At 44.3% G+C, this 25,250-nt stretch overlaps 1 long non-coding RNA gene across 4 annotated transcripts in view; it reads right to left on the bottom strand.

Annotated features, from left to right (window-relative positions):
- Positions 1-24,299, bottom strand: part of LOC143988242 (uncharacterized) — a 27,986-nt gene extending 3,687 nt beyond the window's left edge. The window contains exons 1-6 of one of the 4 annotated variants that reach the window (XR_013276800.1): positions 24,207-24,299; positions 21,564-21,592; positions 21,094-21,227; positions 10,891-10,919; positions 10,408-10,549; positions 9,685-9,841 (exon numbers count right to left, since the gene is read on the bottom strand). This is a non-coding gene — a long non-coding RNA (uncharacterized LOC143988242). Of the gene's footprint in view, positions 1-9,684; positions 9,842-10,407; positions 10,550-10,890; positions 10,920-21,093; positions 21,228-21,563; positions 21,593-24,149 lie in introns of all 4 variants that reach the window. The other 3 variants (XR_013276801.1, XR_013276803.1, XR_013276802.1) reach the window with 3 other exon arrangements.
- Between the last annotated feature and the right edge of the window lie 951 nt (positions 24,300-25,250).

Genomic DNA, 25,250 nt, shown 5'->3' with positions numbered 1-25,250 from the left:
TGTCTGTTATAGTCTCCCTTCATCAGAAATACATTCCAGTGTCTGTGGAAATCAAGTATAAAGCATAGTTCAGATGTGCATAGTGTTATCACGGTCCACATCTCTAGCCTATGCTTTAAACTTCATACTAAAGGGAAACATTTGGCCTTCTATCCATGGTTCTTTGTGCTATCTTTGATACCATCACTCATTCTATGGTGAGTCACTCACCTGTTTGGTGTTGGCTGTCTCATCTTCCCCAATCACTCATTGTGTAGTCACTTTGCTAATACGCTTTATTTACAATTTTTCCACAGAAACCCTATGGGCCCCTATTCAGCACTTTTATTACAACCAGTCATTTATTGGGGGCAACATCTCTATTGATGCTTGCTTCTTGTTTTCAGTTCACTGCTGCTGCAGTTATCGCCACCTCAGTTTGCAGGGATGAGGTTTCTCATAGTGCCTCCAGCTACTAATACTACCGATGTTGAATGCTGTAGCCTACTTATAGGTAAGAGAGCTGGGATTAAGTTGTAGTCCCCCCCCTTCCTGTTACTATAATATTTATATTTTATTAGACATCCCTAGATTGCATTTGCTCCCGATTAGTGGAATTTTGCCACAAAACGTGCATAGAGCGATATACTGATGTACTGTCACAGCTACCATGCGTTTACTATGCGACTACCTTGAATAACTTTGAATTATGTGTGCAATCTATGTTTTATGCAAGTTTGGGCTACATTTAATACATTTTAAAATATTTACTATATAGGAACATTTATGTATACATTTCTAAGACTTGTGTGTACATTTCTATTTATTATATTACTATATTATGTTATTTGCTAAATGCTATTGACTGTCCCACATGCATCCATGTGCATCATTAACCACTTGAGACCCGCGCTATAGCCGAATGACGGCTACAGCGCGGATCTCCTTTTCTATTGACGTAGTCCCGTGCACGAGCGGCCTACGAGACTCGCCTGATCACCGATCTGTGCAAGGGGTCGATCCCGACCCCTTATCACGTGATCAGCTGTCAGCCAATGACAGCTGATCATGTGATATAACGGGAGCCGGTAATCGGCTATTATAAAAAAAAAAAAAAAAAAGCCGATCACCGGCGGCCGTGATCGGGAGATCAGTCCTGATCACAGGGAGCCCTGCCAGTGCCCACCTGCCCCCTCATAACTATTCATAATAAAAAATTAGTGCCCCCCGTCAGTGCCCACAGTGCCACCCAGCAGTGCCCACAGTGCCACCCAGCAGTGCCCACAGTGCCACCCAGCAGTGCCCACAGTGCCACCCAGCAGTGCCCACAATCTGCCTCAACAAAGGTGCTGCACCCCAGTGCCACATATCCGTGCCCATCAGTGTCATCTACCAGTGCCCATCAGAGCCACCCATCAGTGGTACCTATCAGTGCCCATCAGAGCCACCTATCAGTGACCATTAGTGCCACCTTAACTATGCCCATCAGTGCCCACCAGTGCCGCCTCATCAGCGCACTTCAATGAAGGAGAAAAATGACCTGTTTGCAAAATTTTATAACAAACTATTAAACATGATTTTTTTTTTTTTGCATCTTTTGTTTGTTTAGCAAAAAATAAAACTCCCAGCTGTGATTAAATACCACCAAAAGAAAGCTCTATTTGTGGGGAAAAAAATGATAAAAATTTCATTTGGGTACAGTGTTGTATGCCCGCGCAATTGTCAAAGTGCATCAGCTCTGAAAGCTGAAAATTGGTCTGGGACTGAGGGGGGTTTAAGTGCCCAGTAAGCAAGTGGTTAATTATCTACCAATTGATTCATCTGGTTTTGGTGTTGTGCTTCATATAAAGTCCCACCATCCCCCTTTTTTTTTTTCTATGTCCACTGAATGATTTAGCGGTCATTACACAATGGCACTATCGTTTGCGCACACGGCAGAATGTTAGTTTTTCGAAAATGGGTTCGGACGATTTTTCGTATAGGGGATGGCCAGCATAACTGAGCAATTGCCACCACCAATTTTGTAGTCCTACAAAATGTTCACCTGGTACTGGCACAATTATAGCCTTACTACACTCCCAGGGTATTCCCATTGTGGAATACCTGATGATCTACTGTGAGAACGGATGGCACAAACAATGACTGACAATGTAATGCAGACAGTTTCAAACTCAAAAAGGTTTGGTTGTATCCCAATCTTTTAGACCAACACATCACGTGGTAGCAGAGGAGTTTTGATCTCATCCCTCACACAGCCCAAACCAAAGCTTTTCATCTCCAGGACAAACTTCTGACACTCCCAGACTTTGATTCTACAGTCCAAGCGATGTCCAACTCTGTTTCTGCATGACAGTCCTGGGCCCGATAGTGGCCTCTGAGGCCTGCAACACAATTATCTGTTCCAAGTAGAGTTAGTTCAGTAACTAGACAAACTGACTTGTCTGACTCCACAAACCAAACTCTCTCTGGCCTGGAGTTTGTAAATCCATCTCACTGTCTTGGAAGATCATCCTAGACACCTTGTTAACAGAGAAATAATCAACATTCAGGAGCGCCAGGTGATTTGGACTGGACTTCCTAACTGGAGGGTAAGCCGACAAGGATCAAGTGGGGCAATGCCACAGCAGTGGCAAATGTCCATCACCAGGGAGGTACAAGAAGTCTCATGGCAAGAAAGGTAAAAAATTCTTCTAGCCTGGGGAAAAAAACCTTTTACTTCAGCCTTATATTCCATTCACATTACAGGTGCAAACATATGACAGGCTGACTACCTGAGTCAGCAGCACCTGTGATTGAGGGAACAGTCTACACATCCTTTGCTGGAAGGAGTGGATGCTCCAGTGACTCTGCGCAATTACAGCATGATATATGCCTCTCTTCTGTCTGCTCCACAGAATCAGGCAGAAGGGATTCTGCTAATTTTCAAAGCACCAAACATGCCTAGGTGGTTGTTCGACCAGATCAAAAACTTCTGGTAGACATCTCATGGGCTCTTAAAGATAAACAATCCCATCAATGACCGATTTTGTGGCTAGACCAAAATCAAGCTCTTTGGCATCAACTCAACTCTCCATGCTTGGAGGAAAGGGGAAGGGTGTTTTTCTGCTAAGGGGACAGGACAACTTTCACTGAATCAAAAGGAACAATTGACATGCCATACACTGTCAAATCTTGGGCGAAAACTTCCTTCCCTCAGCCAGGGCATTGAAAATGGGTCATGGATGTGTATGCCACAGCATGACATTGACCCAAAACACATGGCCAAGGCAACAAAGGAGCGGCTCAAGAAGAAACACATTAAGGTCCTGGAGTGGCCTAGCCAGTCTTCAGACCTTAATTACATTAGAAAATATGTGGAGGGAGCGGAAGATTCGAGTTACCAAATGTCAGCCTCAAAACCTTAAAGTGGGATTCCACCCTAAAGTGGAACCTCCGCTGATCGGAACCCCCCCCCCCCCTCCGGTGTCACAATTGACACCTTTCAGGGGGGGAGGGGGGTGGAGATACCTGTCAAATACAGGTATTTTCACCCACTTCCGGGCATAGACTCCAACGGGAGTCTACGCCATTTCCTGCCCTGCCGCGCTGTCTGCTGGGACACACACGGGTCCCAGTGACAGCGCGGAGATTTCCGATTGCGCGGCTCGCGCATGCGCAGTAGGGAACCGGGAAGTGAAGCCGATTCGCTTTACTTCCTGATTCCCTCACCTCGAATGGCGGCGGCAGCAGCCGAGGCCCGAGCGGTCGATCGGCCTCGGCATCGCTGGAACCCAGGACAGGTGAGTGTCCATTTATTAAAAGTCAGCAGCTGTAGTATTTATAGCTGCTGGCTTTTAATATTTTTTTTTGGAATCCCTCTTTAATGACTTGGAAAGGATCTGCAAAAAGGAGAGCCAGGCTATGCCATTACCCCATTTTTTCCCTTACTCGAACAGGCTTGGCCACCAGGGAAAAAGAGGAAATCAGGCATGCTCAAAACAAGTACCCTCAAGAGCCATACAGCAATAAGAATACTAAAGCACAAGCTTTCTTCAGAAAGCACAGATCTGGAAGGAAAAATAGGATTTTTATAACAGCTTACCGCTTACAGCTTACAGCTTTGAAGTACATCGCAGGACACAGAGCCATAGTAGTTACTATGTGGGTTATAGGCCACCTTCAGGTGATGGACACTGGCATGCCCCAAGATAAAGTGCACTCCCTATATAACCACTCCCACTACTGGGAGTACCTCCGTTTTGTAGCAAAGCAATACACGTGTATACCAAATAAGGGGAGGGACCTCTGATGCAAAGAAAAGGATTTTACAGGCAAGCGTTTATAAAAATCCTATTTTCTTATCGTACATCACAGGACACAGAGCCATAGTAGTTACTATGTGGGATGTCCCATAGCAATGCCAACGGAAAGGGAGACAACAAAAGTAGGGCACCAAGAGACTAGAGGACTTTTACTGCAGCACACTGTACAGTACATCTACTTGATAGAATCTGGTAAATATAAGGACTGAAAACCAAGTTGCGGCCTTGCAGATGTGAGCCATGGAGGCATGGTGATGCACTGTCCAAGAAGCACTAACAGCCCTGGTGGGAGTGCGCTTTAATAAGAAAAGGAGGCATTTTCCTCTTTAAACCATAACCTTGAACAATCACTTGACTAATCCATTTCGAAATAGTAGATTTTGACTCTGCCGGTCCTCTTTTAGGACCGTCTGGCAACACAAAACATCCGTTTTACGAATCTGAGCAATCACTTTCAAATAGCTCTCACCACATCAAGAGAATGTAGTGACCAGTCTTCCACAGAACGAGGTTCTGGAAAAAATGAAGGCAGAACAATAACCTGGTTTAAATGAAAACCTGACACTACCTTCGGTAGGAATATAGGATGGAGGCCGCAATACAACTTCATCCTTATGAATAATCAAATATGGCTCTTTACAAGAAAGAGCAGCCAACTCCGATACTCTTCTTGCAGAAGATATGGCAACCAAGAAAACTATTTTCCTCATCAAGAGAACTAAGGGAATATCTTGTATTGTCTTAAAAGGCCGTTTTTGTAAAGCCGACAGGTCTAAATTTAGGTCCCAAGGGTTCAGAGGTGATCTAACTGGAGGATTAATCCGTGTTACCCCCTGAATAAAGTTACGAACCAGAGTGTGTGAAGCAAGGTCGTTGAAAAAACACTAAGGCCAACACCTGGCCTTTGATAGTACAAGGCCAGCTTAATTTCTAATCCCATCTGTAGGAATTAAAGGATCCTACCTATGACATATTTCCTGGGGTGCCAACCCCTGGATTCACACCAGGAGACATATGCCTTCCAGACTCTATAGTATATGACTCTGGCTTCCTAGCATTAACCAAAGTAGAAACTACTGAAGCTGACAGCCTATGGTCTTTCAGAATCGTTCAATTTAGCGTTTGTAAGGTAGGATGGAATATTGAACCTTGCGAGAGAAGGTCTGGCCACAGTGGTAGGACCCCCTACCGCCATCTTTATGATCTCGGAAAACCAAGATCTCCTGGGCCACAAGAATCACCTTTTCTAGGTGGTTTTCCAGGTAGCTGACTGTGGTGACTAAAGTTTGGTTTAAGCAGTCTACAGATTGAGCTATCAAGAGTAGATCATCTAAGTAGGCTAGTATTGTTATACCTTTGGCCCTTAACCTGGAAAAAAAAAAAAAAAGAAAAGAAAAAAAAAAAAAGAAGAGCAGCCAGGATCTTTGCAAACACTCGAGGTGCAGTAGCCAGTCCAAAAGGTAGAGCTACAAACTGAAAGTGACGATTTTCTACCTAGAAATCGCAGAAATTTCTGATGAGTGGGGAAAATCGGCACATGGAGATAAGCATCCTTGATGTTGATTGATGCCTGTAGGAAGGAGATTGCTGATCGGATTGACTCCATCCAAAAGAAACGAATGTTAAAAAAAACGGTTTAGATGTTTATATCTAAAATGGGTCTGACATCCGTTTGGTTTTGGAACTATGAACAGGTTTGAATGAAAACCCAAACCTTGCTCTTTCAAAGGAACCTCATATCACCCCTTGAGATAAGACATGAGCCAGAGCTAGAAAGACTGTTTTCACTGGATCTTTGGGAATGTTTGATCTGAGAAAACGAGGATACGGGAACTCTAGTTTGTAACCTAGAGAAAATCGAGACCACCTGGAGGCAGCTGCCCCTGGCGCTGAGGTAGTAAGTTTAAAAGTAAAATGTTTAAGTTTTTTCTTGGCCGGTAAAAGGGAACTTTTCCCATTAGAAATTCTTTAGCCATACTTATCCAGACGGTCGCCGAACAATCGTCCACCATGAAAATGGGAAACTGGCCAAAAGCGTTTTGCATGGCGCTTCGGCTGACCAAGTTTTTCAACCATAGGATTCTATGCACGTGTACCAACCCTAGCATAAGCCGTGAGGCCTGGAGAATAGAATGTCTCATAGCCTCTACTGCTAAACACAATGCTTCTGATATACCAGCCAAAATCCTGGGCCTGCTGATCAGGAATAACCTTGAGTACATCTGTAAATTGGTCCATTGAGGACTGAGATACTCCGATCGCTCAGGTTCTTATTTACAGAGGCTATAGCAGCATCAATTGCTGGAATCCCCCATTGTTTATAAAAGTCTTCCTCCATAGGAAAAAGTATAGATAACGTTTTTTAGGGAAAAATTGTTTACCTGGGTGTTGCCATTCAGAATACAACCACGCATGGATAGGAAAAGAATGTTCAGATTGGGGAGGCTTTAGTGAACCCAAAACCAGATGTGGGCTCATCAACTGACTGCACTGCTGCCAGTGAAAAAGTACAGGGGACCAACCTAGTGAGACTGTACTAACAATCTTTCCTGCGGACCTGGTATTTCTGTATCAGGTTCCTCAGATGCAGAGATGTTAGCTTCTTCCTGGTCTTTAGAAGGCATATCATCTTCTCTTGCTCCTCAGAATGAGGGTCCTGAGCAATGGACGGGGACTTGTTATGCTTAGCCCCAGTCTGGAATGCAAATAAACCATCAATTTTTTGCTCAGATTAAAACGGTTGAAGAAAAAACATCCTGGGTAATATACATAGGGGCTGCAGTGTCAAGAGCAGCTCTAACACTTGCCCCTCCTGATGGCTCACTCTGATCAGCCATATCACTCTCAGGGGATGAGAACATCTTTGAGATGCTTTTTGGCTGCCGTGTGACTGTAGGAGTCTTACTAGAGCCACCTTTTGGAGGCGTTTCTTAGCCCCCTTCCGCTCATAGCCCAATGCGGAAATCAGAGGTACTACCAGAAGGAATGCATCAACAATAGTCCAACATAATTGCTATTAATGCTCAGCCCGATGCTGTAAATGCGTCAAGGGGAATGCCTGTCACTAAACCTTTTAAAAACCACCTCCTGCTCCTCTGTCCCTCCAGCAGCATGGACACAATAGAGCCTTTTTTAAAAGCCTCCATTCCAGCACTGGATGTTGGATGTCCACGCAGCGCTAAGCCCTGCCCCTCCCCTTTTAAAAAAAAAAACACTTTTCCCATGCTGCTGACCCTATGGAGGACCCCAGGCAGGGCAGGCATGGCGAGGGGGGGGGGGAGCTCGAAATCGATGAGCAGCGTCCATTTTTTTAAATTGCGCTTTTTCCTTTAAGAGGGGGAAAAAACAGCCTGCCCATGGGGCGTCTGGCGGGGGAGAGGACCCCCCCCCCCCCAGGCTTACCAGAGGACTTTGCTGCCAAAAGGAGGAAGAGCTTCTACTTCCTGGATCACATCGTGGCTTTCTGAGACGCTTGAGTCACGCAAGTGCTCAATACAGTCCCCAGTGGTGACTATATAGGCATGACAACATTTACAATTTTAAAGGAGACTTTCATAAGAATTTTGAAAATTTCTTAGAAAACTCCACTTACCTTTTCCCGCCATAGGGTTTTCTGTGGTAAACAAACCCAATCTTTACCCTTCACGGTGAGTTCCGATAAACCTTCGGCAACAGGGAACCCCACTACCCTGGGCCTGCAACAGCACCCTGCCAGTAAAACTTTATGGCCTCACTACCAAAAAGTACTGGATCCCAGGGTCCAGCTCTCTTAAAGAGAAGCATTCACAGGCAAAACCTAATTTCTTCAGATACGAGGCCGGGTACCATTCAATTCAGCCAAAACACACTTTGAATGGATCCGGTCAGCATGGCTAGCCCCATCAAGGGTTGCTCCAGTGGAGCTCAGCACAGAACATCTTTACTCGTGACCAACACCTTAGACACTGGCGGAAAAAAAAAACTGAGGTACTCCCACAGCGAGGAGGGTACTTTTTATTTTAGGGCGTGCCAGTGTCCAGCACCTGAAGGTGGCCTATTAAACCCACATAGTAAGTACTATGGCTCTGTGTCCCGTGATGTACGATAAGAAAGGTACTTTTTTCATAAAGCTTATATATTATGCCATATAATAAATTTATCCACTTACAATGTTATAACTTCAAACATCGGTAATTTGTCCGTTAAGCCACCTGCTTGAGTACAGTTTTTGAAAATATAAAGTAACCTTAAAAAAAAAAAATTGTATATTAAATTAACCCCTTGCCACCTAGGCCAAGTCCAACTTCTCCCCTACATTTAATTTTTTTGCGAAAAATATGTATGCAGAACCCTCAAACACCTTAGGGAATTAAATGGTGGTCACTGCAACTTTTTATGTCACATGATACTGGCGCAGCAATTTTTTCAAATGCTTTTTTATTGGAAAAAACAAACACATACTAAAGTTAGGCCAATTTTTTTGTATAACGTGAGAGACGTTACTCTAAGTAAACCGATACCCAACATGTCACGCTTTAAAAAAATTGCACACACTTGTGAAAAAGTGGCAAACTTCAATATTTAAAAATATCTATAGGCGATGCTTTAAAAAAAAAAAAAAAAAAAAAAAAAAAAAAAAAAAAAAAAAAAAAACTTTACAGGTTACATTTTTAGTTACAGAGTAGGTCTAGTGCTAGAATCATTGCTCACTTTTGCGGCAATACCTCGCATGTGGTGTGAACTAGGGTTGTCCCAATACCACTTTAGGACCGAGTACAAGTACAACACTCTTCCCTCCCCCCCAGTACTCGCTGATATCAATACTTTAAATGTCATGTGACAGTTTGACTGATGGCTGGCACTGACAGGTGGAATTTATAGGCACAGACAGGTGGCTGGCACAGATAGACCGGCACTGAAATGCCGCAATAAAGGACATGAGGAAAGGAATTTTGCAATGCTATGATGCCCATCTTGGAACACCTTGCACTCAGCAGGGGACATAGTGTTACACCCAGCCCAAACTATAAGGGCCGGGTGTAACAATATGTCCACTGCTGGCTTAATGCAGCCGAGTGCAGGGTGTACCAAGATAGACCTCGCTATGTTCAACCGCTGATGGCGACCGAATATGGCGGCTCCGGTCACTGATCCTGAAGGAAAACGCGGCTGTGTTCCCAAACATAACCTCTTTCTAATCCAAGTGTTGATATCTGACCCAGAAAGGTCTAAAGCCAAAAACTGGAAATGCTTCTCCCTCTGCGAACCTGAAGAGCCACAGTGAGACTACACAAGCTGTCTGGGGAGACTCTCTCTCTAGCACATGTTACATAACCTCCAATATAACAAAGGAGGTTGTCAGAAGACAGTGTGCAGAAATCACAGCAAAGGTCCAGAAAAGGAAAAAAGGGGGTTTCTACCTTACCTGGAGGTGTTCCAGTCATCTGTTGAAATTGAACCGATAACGTTGTCAAGTTCTGTAGAGTTTAGGCTTCATGCTACCAGCTCACTGTAACTGAGCTCCATCCCAATGTTCACATTTTTCCAGCATGTTGTGTGGGCTGCATGGCTTCTGTGTTCATCTGCATTAAATCAGAACATGCCCTAGACATGAGGACTGGAAAAGTGTAATACCCCATTTTTTTCCCCAGTCCCAGGATACTGCTGTGCAGAGAAATACATGAGGCTGATGGGGGAAATACTGACCTTGTATAATTGGATTTCAGCTTTGGGCAGAACCCCCCCCCCCCCCCCCCAAAAAAAAACCCCACACACACAGTCAAGTATACACTTCCTAAGTATTTCTTGTTAAAGCCGAAAAGGGAAAGCAGGACACGCATCTCATTACAAAAACTTATATATGTCAAAATGAGCCATTAAAAAAATAATTTGTCTTCCCAAAAATAATCTTTCTAATCCAAGGGTTGATATCTGACCCAGAAAGGTCTAATAAATAAGCCAGAAACTGGAAATGTTTCTCCCTCTGCGAACCTGAAAAGCCACAGTGAGACTACACAAGCTGTCTGGGGAGACTCTCTCTCTAGCACACGTTACATAACCTCCAACAATATAACGAAGGAGGTTGTCAGAAGACAGTGTGCAGAAATAACAGTAAAGGAAAAGGAAATGGGGGGGGTTTCTACCTTACCTGGAGATGTTCGTCATCTCTTGAAATTGAACCGATAAGGTCAAGTTCTGTAGAGTTCAGGCTTCATGCTACCAGCTCACTGTAACTGAGCTCCAGCCCAATGTTCACATTTTCCCAGCATGTTGTGTGGGCTGCATGGCTTCTGTGTTCATTTCCAAGAATTTAGAAACAGAAACACAAGTACAATTATCACTCACACAAGAGAAATAAATATGGTTAAACAAGAGAACACCTTTGATTAAAAATTATCCTGCAATGTTACCCACACAAGCTCCACGTTATATATATGTTTCTCTCTCTGCGAACCTGAACAGCCACAGTAAAGCCATGCCAGGCTGTCTGGGGAGAATCTTTCTAGCACACAATGCAAAAACCCCCAATACAGTGATATAATGGAGGCTAAATAAAGACAGTGTGCTGAAATGACAGTAAGAATAAATAATTGGGGGTGTAAAGGTAAGTTCTAAATGTAGCATTTCTTACCAGCAGAGGCCATTGAGGAGCCATCCCAGCTGAAAGAAAAGAAAAGAAAAAAAAAAAAACATAATTACAAAGTAACATGCCATATCATCTTTATCCATCCCGTGTCATATGAGAGAATATGAATAAAAAAAATTTATATATATATATATATATTTTTTTTTAATAATATAAAAAAAAAGGCAGGTTTAGGCTAATCAAAAATGAAGGCTGCACTAGGCCGAAAACTTATACCAAAAAATTCATTTAAAAAAAATATTTCTATTTTTATATACAATTCTAATAGTATTAGCAAAATTTCCATTTGGTGAACCTCTAGCACACATGAAACAGGAGATGGTCAGGGACTGCACACAGAGCTGCACAATTGTTAAAAAATAGTGATCTCGATTCAACCCCCCTGATGATCTCTATTGCAAAGTGTCAATTCTTTCATATAACAAGTGGAGACACTTAAATGAGAGACTATGCATACTAGCTCATTATGCCTTTGTCTTGCAGGTGTTAGCTCTCTCTCCTCCCCCCCCCCCCCCCCCCCCGTGGGTTTACAACCACTTTAATCCCATAGAAAATATGTGGAGGGAGCTGAAGGTTCAAGTTATCAATATAACAGCTTTGAAACCTTAATGACTTGGAGGATCTGCAAAAAGGAGTGGGACAAAGCCCCTTCTGAGATGTGTGCAAAACTGGTGACTAACTACAAGAGACATTTGACCTCCGGATTGCCAAGAGGGCTTTTGACACCAAGTCATGCTTTGTGTTGGTGTCAAATACTTATTTCACCCATTAAAATGCAAATTTATAACTTATGAAACGTGTTTTTTTTTTATTCCGTCGCTCACTGTTAAAATAAACCTACCATTACAGACGGATCCTCTTCGTCAGTGGGCAAACGTACAAAATCAGGATCAAAATACTGTATGGTAGCAGAATTTTCTTCCTTCCCATATTTGAGATGGCACATGAAGTCTAGCTCAAATAGAGGCTTTAAGGGCTTAGAGTCCCTAAACTTAGTCTAAGGGACAGATTTATCTGATCCAGGATTCTCCATGTCTAAGAGACCTGAAGGATTGTAAGGATGAAACCATATTACACGATGATAAAAACTCATGTATACAGCGGATTCTAAACTTGCTATAAAGCATGATACATTGCTGACACAAACGTTTACTATGAGTCCAAGAGCCTGGCTTTGCAATTACGTTGGATGAAAACCTCCGTAATGTGACTGGTGCAGAAAATGGGGTGATCAAACTTCTTCAAAAAAGATAGGGGTCTTGCTAGTCAGGTACAACCGGATATGTCAGCTTGTCTGCAGATATCAATGAAATAGGTGAAATACTCTTACCGACTGTGTTGGAGTCACACGGTCTTAAAGTGGGGTACCCCCTAAAAAAAAAAAATTAAAAGTCAGCAGCTACAAATACTGCAGCTGCTGGCTTTTAATAATCGGACACTTACCTGTCCCGGGTTCCAGCGATGCGGGGGAACGAAGCCCCCCCCCCCCCCCCCTCGCTCCCCGCTCCGCTCGCGGCGCCGTCATGCATACTGTGGGCACCCGGCTGTGGCTTCACAGCCGGGCACCCACTGCGCATGCGCAGGGCGCCGTGATACGCCGTACAGTCACCTGGGACACGTGACAGGTCCCAGGTGAATGTGCGGCGCGAGGGGAAGTGATGTCACCAGCCCGGGCAATGAAGAAGGCAGACTACGAGGGACCCCCTAGCAACCGGTATTTAGAGGTGAGTAAAAATTTTTATTTTTGCCAATTATTTTTTTTTGATTTTTTTAAAGAATTTTAAGTAGTTTTATTTTTTGGGGGGCAACTCCACTTTAAGACGGTTGAGTCGGATAGGCTTGGGGTCCTGACCTGGGACCAAAGGGTGAATCAGTGAGGGTCCGTCAAGATGGTAGGGAAACTCCACACAGCTGTAGACCATACGATGTATCTCGCAAAGGGATCTCTGGAGTGGTTCCTTGTCCAATTCAGACGTGACTCGATTGGCAGTTGCAACCCCAAACGAGGGGTGGAACATGGTATAGATTTTAAGCCAAAAAAAGAAAAGGAAAAAGAAAGCTCCACATGGTGCGGGTCAGACGGTCTTAACCGGCAGATTTATTTAAAAGTCAGATAATTAAATAAAAATTATGACTTGGTGATCACATAAAAGCAAAATAAAAATTAGTAATAAAAGAAATGTGGGGTGCCAAAAGCAGGCACCCCACATTGCTTTTATTACTAATTTTTATTTTGCTTTTATGTGATCACCAAGTCATAATTTTTATTTAATTATCTGACTTTTAAATAAATCTGCCGGTTAAGACCGTCTGACCCGCACCATGTGGAGCTTTCTTTTTCCTTTTCTTTTTTTGGCTTAAAATCTATACCATGTTCCACCCCTCGTTTGGGCTTGCAACTGCCAATCGAGTCACGTCTGAATTGGACAAGGAACCACCCCGGAGATCCCTTTGCGAGATACATCGTATGGTCTACAGCTGTGTGGAGTTTCCCTACCATCTTGACGGACCCTCACTGATTCACCCTTTGGTCCCAGGTCAGGACCCCAAGCCTATCCGACTCAACCGTCTTAAGACCGTGTGACTCCAACACAGTCGGTAAGAGTATTTCACCTATTTCATTGATATCTGCAGACAAGCTGACATATCCGGTTGTACCTGACTAGCAAGACCCCTATCTTTTTTGAAGAAGTTTGATCACCCCATTTTCTGCACCAGTCACATTACGGAGGTTTTCATCCATTGTAATTGGACTCTTCCCATGTGATTATGGACCTCTCTATTGACTACTTTCTTATTTCACTTTTTGTTTTTTTGTGTGTGTTTACCACATTCACCATTGTTGAAGCGCTACACTATTTTTTGTCCTAAATTGTTGAACTTTGTTTGTTTTAAGTGTTGGCAGCTGTTTCTTTTCGTTGGTTAGTCATAGCGCAGTGTTTTCCCCTTTTTTTGTTTCCTTTGGCTTTGCAATTACCAAATTTTTTCCTTACTCTAACAAGCTTGGCCACCAGGAAAAAAAAAACAAAAAACTAACAGTCATGCTCAATACAAATGACGGTGGGGCGGCCCTCGTTACTGGACGCCGTCATATAAATGGCCGCGACCCTGATCTCTAAAGAGCTGCAGACGCGGCTCTTTAACCATGTGATCAGCTGTGTCTAATCACAGCCAGCGGCATCTCCACACAGGGGAACATGTAGGAAAGTAATTAGGGCACTAATTAGTGCCCTGATTACAGTATAGTAAAAACAGGATTTTTAAAACAGCTTACCTGTAAAATCCTTTTCTTTGATGTACATCAGGGGACACAGAGCCGTAGTAGTTACTATGTGGGTTATATGGACCACGTGCCAGTGTTCATCACCTAAGGCAAGACATGTACTCCCTATATAACCCGTCCCACTACTGGGAGTCCTCAGGTTTTGTAGCCAAGCAATACAAGTGTATTGCAAGAAGGGAGGGGACCCCTGTGTTCCCTGATGTGCATCAAAGAAAAGGGTTTTACAGGCAAGCCATTTTAAAAATCCTGTTTTTTTTACATCAGGGGACACAGAGCCATAGTAGTTACTATGTGGGATAAAAAAAAAAAAAAAGGAAGGCGGCCAGAGGACTCATACTGCAGCCTGCAGTACACTGCGCTCGAAGGCAATATCCTCATGACCTTTAACATCGATTTGATAAAATCTAGTAAACGTATGAACTAAAGACCAAGTTGCGGCCTTACAGATCTGAGCCATAGAAGCCTTATGATGCACCACCCAAGAGGCACTAATCGCCCTGGTTGTGTGTGCTTTAACATGAAAAAGGAGGATTTTTTTTCTTTAAACCATAAGTCTAAATAATGACTTGACAAATCCATTGGGAAATAGTTTTTGATGCTGCCTGTCCTCTTTTTGGACCATCTGGCAGTACAAATAAATCTGTTTTGCGAACCTGAGCAGTGGCCTTTAAATACACTCTGACCGCTCTTACTACATCAAGGGAATGTAGTGCCTTCTCTTCCCTAGATTGAGGCTCAGGAAGGAAGAACAATATCTTGGTTTAAGTAAAAACCTGTCACCACCTTTGGTAGGAAATCAGGATGAGGACATACCACCTTATTCTTACGCATGATCAGATATGGCGCCTTACAGATCTGCTAGTTCCGATACTCTTCTAGCAGAAGAAATGGCAACCAGAAAGACTATCTTTCTAGTCAAAAGAACCAAGGGAATTCCACATAAAGGCTCAAAAGGCTTTTTCTGCAAAGCTGATAAGACCAAGTTTAAATCCTAAGGATTTAGAGGTGCCTTGATAGGGGTATTGATCCATGTTACCCCCTGAACAAAGCTACGCACTAGAGAGAAAAGCCAGAGGCCGTTGAAAAAATATTGACAAGGCCGAGATCTGGCCCTTGATAGTACTCAAGGCTCGCTTTATCTCTAATCCCATTTGCAGGAAATCAAGGATCCTACTTATGACATATTTCCTGGGGTGCCAACCCGTGGAACCACAGCAAGAAACATATGCCTTCCAGACTTAATAGTAAAATGATTCTGGAAGCCGGAATTAATCAAGGTAGACACTACCGAAGGAGACAACCCACGATTCCTTAGAATGTGGGTCTCAATAGCCAAACCATTAAATTTAGCGTCTAAGGTAGGATGGAATACCGGACCTTGAGCGAGAAGGTCTGGCCACAATGGCAGAGTCCAAGGGACTCCTAATGCCATTCTTTATGATCTCTGCAAACCAAGATCTTCTGGGCCACCAGAATCACCTCCTTTGTTCCTGCTTGATCCTGCAGAGAAGACGTGAAAGTAGCAGAACTGGAAGAAATGCATAGATCAGAGAAAACTGATCCCATGGGAAGACTAATGCGTCTGTTCCGCAAGCTAGCAGATCCCTTGTTCGACACAAAGTTGTCGACCTTGTTGCTGCATCTGGACGCGAACAGGTCCATGTCCTGAGTACCCCACCTCTGACATATTGCTAGGAAGATGTTGGGGTGAAGAGACCATTCCCCAGGAAATAATTGTTGGTGACTCAAGTAGTCCGCCTGCCAAATTTTCTGTTCCCGGAATGAATATTGCCGATAGGCAAGGAATGTTGTGTTCTGCCCAAGCCAGAACATGATTCACTTCTTTTTGGGCTGCACGACTCCTCGTGCCGCCCCCCCAGGTGATTGATGCAAGCCACAGATGTGGCATTGTCAGACTGAATCCTGACAGGACAATCCCTCAGTCTGACCATCCAGCACTTTAGAGCCAGACAAACTGCCCGAATCTCTAAAAATGTTAATAGGCAAGGTCCTCTTCAACTTGGATCATCTCCCATGGACAGAATCGTCTTCCAGTACTGTTCCCCAGCCTAGAAGGCTGGCATCTGTTGTCACCACTTTCCAGGAAACTGGTAGAAATGATTTTCCCTTTTGGAGGTTGCTGGATACCAACCAATTTAGGCTCTGACGCATGTCGGGAGCCAGGTCTATTGGAAAAACCAAAGGCCTGAACCTTTTTGTTCCAGGTCGACCGGATTGTGTTTTGTAGCAATCTTGAATGAAAGTGAGCGTAAGGAACGGTATCCAAGGATACCACAATTTTTCCCAACAAATTCATGCACAAGTGAATGAAAGGATTTCTCTTTGCTTTGATTAGTTGAATTAGTTCTATAATGGAACCAATTCTTGTCTAGGGTAGGGGTAGGAATACCTTTTTCTGTATGGTATCTATGACCAGACCCAAGTACTGTAATCTCCTTGATGGTTTTAAAAGGAGGATTTTTCTAGGTTGAGAACCCAACCTAGATATTCCAGGTAGTTTACAGTTGTGACCAGACTGTGGTTTAGACCTGAAACTGAATGATTAAAAGCAGATAGACTAAATAGACTAGGACCGTTATGCCTTGTGCCCTTACTCTGGCTAGAGGAGGTGCCAGAATTTTTGAGAACACCCGTGGCGCTGTGGCTAGACCAAATGGCAGGGCCACAAACTGAAAATGAAGAATTTATATTTCGAAGAGCAGAAATTTCTGGTGAGTGGGAAAAATTGGCACATGGAGATATGCATCTTTGATATCGATAGAAGCCAAAAAACTCCCCTCCTTGCAGGATGGCAACAACCGACCAGATTGACGCCATGCGAAAGGATCGGATGTTCAAGTGCCGATTCAGATCTAGAATAGGTCTTACTGCTCCGACCTCTGATATCACGGACTGGGATAATAGATGATCCAGCGCTAGAAGGAGAGCCTTCTTTTTCACTGGGTCTTTGGGAACATTTGACCTTAGGAAAAAAGGAGACAAAATCTCGGAACTTTAGATTGTAACCTAGAGGAACAGTGAAGCCATCCATCTGTCTTGACATTGTTCCTGCCAGATCCTTGAGAACTGCAGGAGCCTTCTCCCCACCCGAGTGAGCAGGGGCACCCCTTAATAAGGAGGCTTTAGCATTCTGCTTTGTGGGCTTTCTGCCCCAAGATATCTTCTGACCCTGGTACTGCCCTTCGGGTCTTCCCTTTGAACCTAACAGTTGAGGCCGTTGAGACTGCCTAGAGGCTGATGCCCCTGGCACAGGTGAGGAAGCTTAAAAAGGAGAAATGTTTGAATTTCTTATTTACTGGTAAAAGAGCTCTTGCCATTGATCTTTTGTAGGCATTTATCCAAACTGTCTCCAAATAGCCATTTACCATGAAAGGGGAAACTGGCCAAGAGCTTTTTACACGGGGCTTCGGCTGACCAACTTTTAAGCCATAGAACTCTGCTAGAATGCACTAGTCCAAGCATAAGCCATGAGGCTTGAATTATAGAATCTTTCATAGCATCTACTGTGAAACAGTGCGTCTGATAAACCAGCACATTGTTGGGCCTGTTCATCAGGCAGAATTTTAAGTGTCTCCTCAAACTGTTCCTCAATGGACTGGGATACACCAATTGCGGGAAGAATCAGCTGCGCTACTGAACCTGCTAAAGACATATGGCTTTTAGAAAGAAGCTTCAACTTTTTATCTGTTGGATCCTTTAACATTAGCGCATTATCCATTGGACATGTGATTCTTGTTCACTGAGGCAATTGCAGCATCAATCACTGGAACCCCCCCATTTCTTGTCATGTGAGTTTGATGGGCATTAACTGATGGCTGGCACTGAAATGCAGCAATAAATGACATGAGGAAAGGATTTTGCAATGCTGCAACGCCCATCCCGGTACACCTTGCACTCGGCCGCAGTAAGCAACAGTGGACATCTTGTTACACCAAGCTCCAACTATATGGGCTGGGTGTAACAAGATGTCCGCTGCTGACCAATTGCGGCTGAGTGCAGAGTACCAAGATGGGGCTTGATATGTTCAACCGCTGACAGCAACCGAATGCGATGGCTCTGGTCATCGATCCTGATGCAAAATGCGGCTGCGCCCCTGCCAGCTTACCTGTCAGTTACCACTGCTGAGGACTCACTCTGCACTCCACCTGCTGACTTCCAGTTTCACGCAGGCACCGACGCCACCACCCGCCTCTCCCTGGTAACTGATTAGGCATCTGGTGCATTTGTGCAAGTGCGAATGTTTGCTATCTGTCCTGATACTAGTATTGGTACAACCCTAGTTTGAACATCGTTTATATATGCTAAAACAAGTCCTGCTGGTCATAGTAGTAAGCTATGAAAACTAATGAAGGTGTTCTATATAATCAGGATGGTTCAGGAACTACTATTATATAGTTTATATATGGCACTTTCATTAGTTCTCCAATTTAACAAACATAAGGACTTATTATAATATAATCAGGACTGTTGGTAGCTTTATAGAGCACAGTGTAATTTTCATTTTTTATTTATGCATTCTGTAACAGCCTTGTACTTGACCAGTGAAATCTCAGCATTTACAGAACGCATGAATAAAAAATAAGTCTGCTGTCCAATAGATTTTTCACTAGACGTTTATTTGTTTGGGGGAATCTGATTGACTGACTGTATCCTGACTTGCAGGTTTTTAAGCACAATGCAATTGGCTGAAGATAACATTTTTCATTTCACACCATTTGGCTACACTGTGGGGGTTTATTCACTAAATGGTAAGGGTGCAACGGATCAAAAAACTCACGGACCGGATCTTGGATCAGAGTCACAGATCGGATCAGCAAGCAATTGAATTTGCAAAAACCTGTAAAAATTCCACAACCATATAGTCCCCACTGCAATATGCCTCTCCCCCATTGTAATGGCACGGTATGAAGGGATGGCTGTGACTGCAATTGTCACAGAGCTGTGGGCACTAGATGCAGCCCACAGCGCTGCTGCCATCCGATCTCACTCCTCCACTGTACAGATCTGTACAGAGGGGAGAGAGGAACCAGCGTCATGATGCCGGTTTGTTTACAAGTGATCGCTCTGTCATTTGACAGAACGATCACATTGTAAATGGCCGACGGGTGTACCAAGATGGCTGCCGCTCCGGTACTAGGCCGAAGCCGCGGCCTTTCCTAAGGCAGAGACCGCAGCGTGTGCCGACCCGTTCGGATCACGGATTGGTGACGATCCATTGCACCCCTACTAAATGGTGATGTGGGGGTTTATTCATGAAATAACTATCTGGCTCTGATACTAGCCAGTGCCTCACCAGCCACTGACCTCACTGCACCGCACGTCCCTGAACAGAAGAGTGCAATTCCCAGACACTGGAAATTAAGTTTGCACCATCTTGATCCTCCCTTCAGCCTGCCCATATTTTCTAAATATGCCACCGTCTCCTGCAAGCCAGGACAACGCAGGGTGAAAAAATGTCAGCACCAATATCCTAACCTTCCCTTCACAACCAGATGGGACATCAGTTACGCAGGTCTGACAGTTCTAAAACTGCTTTGGAAGGCAAAATTCAGCAGAAGATAGGGACACAGTCAAAACAGAAGACGACAGTACATTGCCGAGACCTAGCTACATTGGGGGGCATTTACCAGAGTTTAATCCTGGATGGTTAGACACAACTGAGGTTGAGGGGGGGAGGGGCTTTTAACTGCTTCCTGGTTTGTGTTCTCTGCTGAAGGCAATACCAATCATCTCTCAAGTAGTTCACTTGGCGGGGCATTTGGGAAAATAAAGGATGGCTTTTTATAGTAGAGGTGTGTAGCTATCAGAGTCCACAAAGGTTAACTTTTCATATTACATGGCAAAATACAGCCCTACTGAGCGACAATATATGTAGCACAGTTTTGTGATCCAGACACCCCTGTCATAAAGCACAGCCAGATTCTCAACCTCCACTGCATTAAATCAGAAAATGCCCTAGACATGAGGACTGGAAAAGTGTAATCCCCCATTTATTTCCCCAGGATACTGCTGTGCAGAGAAATACAGGAGGCTGATGGGAAACATACTGACCTTGTATAATTGGATTTCAGCTTCGGGCAGAACCCCCCCCCCCCCCCCCCCCCAAAAAAAAACCCACACACACAGTCAAGTATACACTTCCTAAGTATTTCTTGTTAAAGCCGAAAAGGGAAAGCAGGACACGCACTCATCTCATTACAAAAACTTATATATGTCAAAATGAGCCATTAAAAAAATAATTTGTCTTCCCAAAAATAATCTTTCTAATCCAAGGGTTGATATCTGACCCAGAAAGGTCTAATAAATAAGCCAGAAACTGGAAATGTTTCTCCCTCTGCGAACCTGAAAAGCCACAGTGAGACTACACAAGCTGTCTGGGGAGACTCTCTCTCTAGCACACGTTACATAACCTCCAACAATATAACGAAGGAGGTTGTCAGAAGACAGTGTGCAGAAATAACAGTAAGGCTAGGTTCACATTGCTGCGATGCGGGAACGCCGCGAATCCGCGGCGTTTTCCCGCATCGCATACCTCCCGCCGGCAGTTCACACTGCCCTATGCGGACGGCTGGGGGTGTCAATGTTATGTTAATGACACCCCCAGATCCGTCGGCATATCGCAGTGCGATCTGCCAACTCGCACAGGAATCTGATCGCATGGTGTGAACCCCCATGCGATCCGATTCCGTTGCGGACCCAAAAAAGGGTCCCGTGCGAGTTTGCTGCGGGACCGCTGCGAGTTCAGCCATACTATCTGTATGGCTGAACTCGCAGCGCTACGGAGATCGGATGTGATTTGCTGTGCGAATCACATCCGGTTCTCCCCCCGCAGCGGTGTGAACCCAGCCTAAAGGAAAAGGAAAAGGGGGGGGTTTCTACCTTACCTGGAGATGTTCGTCATCTCTTGAAATTGAACCGATAAGGTCAAGTTCTGTAGAGTTCAGGCTTCATGCTACCAGCTCACAGCTCCATCCCAATGTTCACATTTTCCCAGCATGTTGTGTGGGCTGCATGGCTTCTGTGTTCATTTCCAAGAATTTAGAAACAGAAACACAAGTACAATTATCACTCACACAACAGAAATAAATATGGTTAAACAAGAGAACACCTTTGATTAAAAATTATCCTGCAATGCTACCCACACAAGCTCCACACTATATATGTTTCTCTCTCTGCGAACCTGAACAGCCACAGTAAAGCCATGCCAGGCTGTCTGGGGAGAATCTTTCTAGCACACAATGCAAAAACCCCCAATACAGTGATATAATGGAGGCTAAATAAAGACAGTGTGCTGAAATGACAGTAAGAATAAGTTGGCGGTGTAAAGGAAAGTTCTAAATGTAGCATTTCTTACCAGCAGAGGCCATTGATGAGCCATCCCAGCTGAAAGAAAAAATATACAGTAAGTACAAAGTAACATGCCATATCACCCTTATCCATTCCGGAACAAAAAGGCAGATTTAGGCTCCGTGGCAAAGGTGGCAAAACCACTGGCATAGGCAACAGGATACCAGCAAAGGTAGGGTCCATCTCAACACTTGCAACTAGGGGTGCACTGAATGGAAACTTTGGTGCCGAAAGCAAAAATTAAGGATGCACTAGGCCCAAAATGACAGTTTTTAAAAATATTTATATACAATTGTATTATATTCGACTTTTTAAATATAACCACTTCAGCCCTGGAAGATTTTACCCGCTTCCCGACCAGAGCACTTTTTACAATTTGGCATTGCATTGCTTTAACTGACAATTGTGCAGTCGTGCAATGCTGTACCCAAACAAAATTTGTGTCTTTTTGCCACAAATAGAGCTTTCTTTTGGTGCCATTTGATCACCCCTGTGGTTTTTTTTTGCGCCATCAACGATAAAAGACTGACAACAAAAAAACCTGATGGGCACTGATTGGCAGCACTGATAAGAAGCTACTGATGGGCATTACTTGGTGGCACTGAGAGGCATTTAGAGGAGGACAGGCTGGCAGGTTTTGGCACCTTTCGATAATAAATGTGCCGATTATCAGCACAGACCCCCCTCTGACAGGGAGAGACACAGATCGCATCCACCTGTCAGCGTGAATGGAGGAAAGCCGTTTACCGGCACTTCTTGGTTCACGCTGTGGATTTTGCAGGGACCCTGTGAATCCACTGTGGGTTCCCACATCGCATGTCTCCAGGTGGCAGTTCACACTGCCCTACGCAAACTGCTAGGAGTGTCAGCGGTAAAGCGGCATTAAAAATATTACTGTCGTTTTAGTGGCGCTATTTGGCCATTAGCGGGGTGGTTTTTAAAGGGGGTTAAAACCGCTCGCAAAATGCCGCCGGAGTGGCGTTTTGCCGGCAGTATCGCAGCACTGCCCCATTGATTTCAATGGGGCAGCGGTGAGTTCACCGCTCTTAAACTGCTGGCAGGACTTTTTCTGATGCCCTACCAGCGCACCGATCCAGTGTGAAAGCCCTTAGGCTTTCACACTGGAGTGAATGGAACCGCTTTTTTCAGGTGCTATTACAGGCAATATTTTTAGCACTGTAGCGCCTGAAAAACACCTCCAGTGTGAAAGGGGTCTTAAAGCAGAGTTCCACCTAAAAATTGAACTTCCGCTTTAAGGGAAGTTCCAATGTGATATGCCACATTTGTAGTGTCATTTCTTTTGGGGGGGGGGGGGGGGGAGCGGATACCCTCTTTTTAGAGGATTTCAGTTACCACTTCCTCATGGCACCGGAAACAAGTTCACCTCTCCCCCTCCCTCTAGGGAAATCAATCTGGGACACGTTACAGTTCCCAGATTGCCCCTCCATCACGGCGCGCCACTCTCGCAGTGTGGGCCTGTCTGTGAAGCCAGTCAGGCACCCACAGTTACAAAGCTGGCGCCCCAGAGAGTAGGAGAGGAGCAGCAGGGCTTTGTTCCCCCACATTGCTGGACCCTGGGATGGGTAAGTGCCAGATTATTAAAAAAAGTCAGCAGCTGCAGTATTTGAGGCTGCCGACTTTAAAAAAAAAAAAAAAAGGGGGGGGGGGGGGTATTGTGCAAGTTTGGCTTGAAATTGCATCACATACGATTTGTATTACTGAAATCGCAAGCAATTTGCAAATCGCATCCGATCTCAGACAACGCAGCAGTGTGAACCAGCACTTAAAGTTAATGACACCCCCAAACCAGTTTGCATATTGCAGCGTGATCTACAAACTCAAACAGGAATCGGATTGCGTGGTTGGGGACACCCACGTGATCAGATTCTGCTGCGGGCCCAAAAAAAAAGGGGGTCCTGAGGGTTTGGTCCAAATGCGATGCAAATTCAGCCCTACAATTTGTATAGCTATTGTATCGCACGGACATAGCATGTGATTTGAACTGCAGTGCGAATCACATGCGATCTTGCACCACACAGCAGTGTGGACTGGCCCGCGCTATCGCAAGGTGCTCTGGCACAACTAATAACCAGGTACAATGTATCCAGCAGCAATCATTGCAGGTAATCACTGACTGCCACCTGCACCCACCACCAACCTACCATTAACATGTACAAGGCTCAGTGGCACAGCCAGCCACTCTCAGGTGGCAGAAACAACAGATTTCTGTCACCTGCGTGGACGCGGCCTAATAGACAATGCTGCAGTCAGTATGACATTTAGTGTTGTCACCCTGGAAGACAAAGTATTCTACTGACAGGATGACCACCTTTGTTATAGATAAGGAAGACAGTTCGATATATAAAATAAATCCCTATCTCCTGTAGTGTATATGACTTTTACACTTGGTCTGTGCTCGAATACACACATTCCTAAATATGACAGGATCTCTTTAAATCCCATTACAAGGCAGACCACGTGCGATGGAGGCAGCCTCACTAGTAATGGGAGGACAATGAATGACACCTATGAAGCCCAGCTATACAGAAGGTTAACCGGGCGTTCAGTGCACACAGCCTGGACATACACACACCTCTCCGGTTATACTATGTAGATATGCCACTATGTAGCTACTTCACCGATACTTCACCTCATGGACGCCGCGTGTCACAACTTCCTTCCCTCCACCACATAGACACCCAGCACTGCTCGCTGCAAGGCGGGGCTACGAGAGGAAGTTACGTCACCGAAAGGCGGAGCCGAGCATTGTGGGAGAGGCGGGACAGGCTGGAGAGGAGGAGGAGGGGTACAGTAGATTGTGTATTGTCACATGTGTAAAGCAAACACTATAAGGTTCAGTACAGACTTGTGTAGAGGAACTGCTAGTTTCCACACACTATTTAATAAAATAAGACATTAACCACTTGCTTACTGGGCACTTAAACACCCTTCCTGCCCAGACCAATTTTCAGCTTTCATTGCTCTCACAATTTGAATGACAATTACTCAAGCAACACTGTACTCAAATGAATTTTTTGTCCTTTTTTCCCCACAAATAGAGCTTTCTTTTGGTGGTATTTGATCACCTCTGGGGTTTTTATTTTTTGCGCTATAAATGAAACAAGACCGAAAATTTTGAAAAAAAAACGCATATTTCTTTGTTTCTGTGACAGAATTATGCAAATTATAAATTTTTCTTCATAAATTTTGACCACAATTTATACTGCTACATATATTTGGTAAAAATAACCCAAATTAGTGGATATTATTTGGTCTTTGTGAGTCCACAAGCTGTGGTGCGAATCATACAAAATTGATCACATCTGATGTACTGGTGGCCTATCTCGCTTCTTGTGACCCGAACAAGTCAGGAAAGTACAAATACCCCCCAAATGACCCCTTTTTGGAAAGTAGACATTCCAAGGTATTTAGTAAGAGGCATAGTGAGCTTTTTGATGTTGTCATTTTTTTCCCCACAATTCTTTGCAAAATTAAGATTTTTAATTTTGTTCCACAAAATTGTCATTGTAATAGGTTATTTTTCTCACATGGCATGTGTATACCACAAATGACACCCCCAAAATTCTGCTACTCCTCCTGAGTATTACAATATGTGTGGGACTTTTTCACAGCCTGGCCACATAGAGAGGCCCAACATGCAGGGAGCGCCATCAGGTGTTCTAGGAGCATAAAT

Source organism: Lithobates pipiens, unplaced genomic scaffold, assembly GCF_037356315.1.
Source record: "Lithobates pipiens isolate NorthernLeopardFrog02 unplaced genomic scaffold, aLitPip1_a1.2 Scaffold_18, whole genome shotgun sequence".
In the NCBI taxonomy this organism is placed as follows: domain Eukaryota; kingdom Metazoa; phylum Chordata; class Amphibia; order Anura; family Ranidae; genus Lithobates; species Lithobates pipiens.
The sequence above is the reverse complement of the archived record's forward strand: the minus strand, read 5'-3'. Positions and strand labels throughout refer to the sequence as shown.